The 4,171-nt window shown below is 43.5% G+C and overlaps 2 non-coding genes across 2 annotated transcripts; both read right to left on the reverse strand.

Annotated features, from left to right (window-relative positions):
* Positions 1-689: 689 nt before the first annotated feature.
* On the reverse strand, positions 690-760 carry trnag-gcc (transfer RNA glycine (anticodon GCC)). The gene has a single exon. It is a non-coding gene; the product is annotated as a tRNA-Gly (tRNA).
* Positions 761-3,706: 2,946 nt separating this feature from the next.
* On the reverse strand, positions 3,707-3,777 carry trnag-gcc (transfer RNA glycine (anticodon GCC)). Its single transcript has one exon. It is a non-coding gene; the product is annotated as a tRNA-Gly (tRNA).
* Positions 3,778-4,171: the final 394 nt, after the last annotated feature.

The raw sequence follows: 4,171 nt of genomic DNA on the forward strand, positions 1-4,171 counted from the left end.
TTCATGGACCGGTACAGGAAATAATCAAAAAGGATAATGGAATGGTGGCCTATATATTTAGAGGACGAGAATACAAGGGAATAGACATTATTCGACAGCTACAAAAAGCTCTGGTTGGACCACACCTGGAGTACTGTGTTCAGTTCTGGGCTCCGCACCTTCGGAAGGATATTCTGTCCTTGGAGGGAGTGCAGTGTAGATTTCGTAGAATGATGCCTGGGCCCGAAGCGTTAAATTACGAGGAGAGATTACACAAACTATGGTTGTATTCACTGCAATTTAGTAGATTAAAGGCTGATGTGATCGAAATTATCAAGATATTATTAGGAACTGATAGGGTAGTTACAAAGAAACTATTTCCGCTCGTTGGGGTGTCGAGGACTTGGGGGCATAGCCTAAACATTAGAGTCAGGACTTTCAGGAGTGAAGTTAGGACACACTTCCACAAGCAAAGGGAGGGAGAAGTGTGGAAGTCTCTTCCACAAACGGCAGTTGATGCGAGCTCAATTGTTAATTTCAAACCCGTGATTTATAGATTTTTGTTAACCAAAGGTATTTAGAGATATGGGAGGAAAGCGGGTCCAGGGAGTTCGGTCACAACTCATTGAGTTGCGGAACAGGCTGGAAGGATCAAAGACTCCAGGTGTGGAGTCCGAAGTTCCTCCTTGGTGCAGAATGCAAAACGATCATGCATTGGCCGGGAATCGAACCCGGGTCTCCCGCGTGGCAGGCGAGAATTCTACCCCTGAACCACCAATGCTGGGTTGTGAAGAATTTGCATGTTTCTAAATGGAATCCTGTCTGAACGAACATGCCGTTTCCAGCTGCGATGGACGAGTGGTTAAAGCTGTTGTCTCAAAACCCCAATGGAGTTTTCCTGCCTTGGTTTGAATTCGGCTCGCAGTGCTCCGGTTTAAAGATCTCTTCAATGCTCAAATACATAAATTGGAATTAATTGACCGCATTTACCTCTGTCCCAGCATGAGAGATACTTCAACGTGGCCGGTACTTTTAATTGGGCGTCCAATCTTCTCTTCCAAGATTTCAAGACCGAGAAGCAATATTTCCCAATCTGTAACTTAAATTCCGCTAGTTTTCAAAACCTGACATTTATACTCTTTATTTTCTTTGCATGCATCTCTCTATCTTTCCCTGTCTCTGTCTCTTGTCTCTCTGTGTGACCCCTGATGGACTTCTCAGGCTTCCTTGAACTGCGAAGGCTGACCGAACCTGCAACACCAGCAGAGGAGGGTAAAAAAATGGACTGAGACGGTAGGAAAATAAAGGTGCAACCCAGCTGCTGTAGCAAATGATTACACACTTATGTCTCTGCTCTCACAGTGAAACAAAGCACCAATTTGATTAAAGTATACTTATGGGAGAGTGTATGTTATCACGATGCCGAGACAGACGGCAATCATATCATCGAATCCGAGAAAGTTAGGCCACAGAAGGAAAACATTCTGCACATCGTGCTTGTGCCGGCCGAAAAAAATCGATACCGAGCCTGATCTCACTATCCAGCGTTTGATACCGAATACTTTTAGTAACGGATCTTAACATGCAGATTGAAGTTTTTTTTTTCAATGCGATGAAGGTTTCTGCATCTCCCACCCTTTCGGGCAGTAATTTCCCGACCCCCACCGTCCACTGGGTGGGAAAAAAATCTTCCTCTCCCCTCTAATCCTTCTACCAATTACCTTAGATCGATGTACCCTGATTATTGACCTCCCTGCTAAGGGAAATAGGTCCTTGCTATCCACTCAATCTCGGCCCGTCATAATTTTATACACCTCAATAAAATCTGCCAACAGCCTCCTCATCTCCAAAGCAAACAACCTCATCCTATCCAATCTAATCTCATAGCTAAAATTATCATGTTCTGGCAACAGTGTCGTAAATCTCCTCTGTACCATCTTTAGTGCAATCACATCTTTCCTGTAATGTGGTGACCACAACTATATGTTGCTTTCTTGCTGAGGCTGAACCATTGTTTTATAAATTTCTACCATAACCTCCATGCTCTTACATTCTATGCGTCAGCTAATAAAGGAGAGTATCCTGTATGCCTTTTTAACCACTTTAACTACGTGTCCTCTTACCTTCAGGAATCTGTGGACATGCACTCCAAGATCCCTCTTTTCATCGACACCTCTCAGTGTCCTCCAAAGTAATGTAGTTTCAGAGCAACTAATTCTGAAACGTCTTGCTTGATAATAAAAGTCGCACAGACGAAACCAATTTAGTAAAGGGAAACTAATATTGGCGACAGGAAATAGTTAGTGTACAGCTTGATATTAGTGCACACCGGAATGGAAAACGAGATTGGATGCACAGAAGAGGTCTGAAAGGATGGCCGATCGGCTTTGGAAGACAACGAAACTTGTCACTGGCTGCACAAAGCAAGTAACAGCGCCTGGTTGATCCAAATGCATGATTCTCGCTTTGGGGCTTTAGTTAATTAAAGTCTGAGAAGTTCCGCGTTCAAATCCCGGATGTGCCTTGCTATTCCACAACTTTGAGTGAAAAGACACCAATTGGCTTCTGACATCTTCTCAGTATTGCTGTTGGTAGGATTGAATTGCATGCAGAGCATGTTTGAGCTCCAGAAGACAGAGTGCTGAGTTTCCCAAGACGCAACACATGTGAAGTAAATAAAATGTCTCTGGATGATGAAGAGATTGATGCTGAATGTGAATTCCCCCAGTTCAGGCGTTCTCATTAATATTACATGACGGGTTCGAGAACGACATATCGAAGTTTGTGGATGGCTCCAAAATGAGCAGCGTTGTGAGCAGTGCAGATGAAAGCATAACATTCCAGAGAGACACTAATATAATAAATGAATGGCCAAAACCGTGGCAAATGGATTTCAATTTTGGCAAGTGTGAGGTCATCCACTTTGGACTTCACAATGATAGATCAGAATACTTTACAAAAGGTGAATAATTCGAAACTGTGAAGTTCCACAGGAACTTAGGTGTCCATGTACATAGATCAATAACATGTCATGGGCAGGTACAGGAAATAATCAAAAAGGCTAATGGAATGGTGGCCTGTATATTTAGAGGATGAGAATACAAGGGAATAGACATTATGCTCCATCTACACAAAGCTCTGGTTGGACCACACCTGGAGTGCTGTGTTCAGTTCTGGGCACCGCACCTGAGGAAGGATATACCGTCCTTGGAGGGAGTGCAGTGCAGATTTCCTGGAATGATACCTGGACTCTAAGCGTTAAATTACGAGGAGAGATTACACAAACTATGGTTGTATTCCTTGCAATTTAGTGGATTAAAGGCTGATATGATCGAAATTATCAAGATTTTAAGAGGAACTGGTGGGGTAGTTACAAAGAAACTATTTCCGCTCGTTGAGGTGTCTTGGACTTGGGGGCATAGCCTAAACATTAGAGTCAGGACTTTCGGGAGTGAAGTTAGGACACACTTCCACAAGCAAAGGGAGGTAGAAGTGTGGAAGTCTCTTCCACAAACGGCAGTTGATGTAAGCTCAATTGTTAATTTCAAACCCGTGATTTATAGATTTTTGTTAACCAAACGTATTGAGAACTATGGGACGAAGGCGGGTACAGGGACTTCGGTCACAACTCAGCCATGATCTCATTGAGTTGCGGAACAGGCTGGAAGGACCAAAAACCACAATCCTGTTCCGAAGTTCCTCCTTGGTGCAGAATGCAAAATAATCGTGCATTGGCCGGGAATCGAACCCGGGTCTCCCGCGTGGCAGGAGAGAATTCTACCCCTGAACCACCAATGCTAACTTATACAGAAATTGCATGTTTCTGAATGGAATCCTGTTTGAACGAACATGCCGTTTACAGCTGCGATGGCCGAGAGGTTGAAGCGGTGGTCTCAAAACTCCGATGTGGTTTTCCTGCCTCGGTTTGAATTCTGCTCGAAGCGCTACTCTTCAAAGATCTCTTCAATGCTCAAATACATTAAATGGAATTAATTGACCACATTTACCTCTCTCCCAGATGCTTCAACGTGGCCGGTGCTTTTAATCGGGCGTCCAATCTTCTCTTCTAAGATTTCAAGACCCGAGAAGGAATCTCTCCCAATTTGTAACTTAAAATCTTCTAGTTTGCAAAACCTGACATTGACACTCTTTATTTGATTTGCATGCATATCTCTATCTTTCCCTGTCTCTG

This window comes from Heptranchias perlo, unplaced genomic scaffold (genome assembly GCF_035084215.1).
Source record: "Heptranchias perlo isolate sHepPer1 unplaced genomic scaffold, sHepPer1.hap1 HAP1_SCAFFOLD_73, whole genome shotgun sequence".
In the NCBI taxonomy this organism is placed as follows: Eukaryota; Metazoa; Chordata; class Chondrichthyes; order Hexanchiformes; family Hexanchidae; genus Heptranchias; species Heptranchias perlo.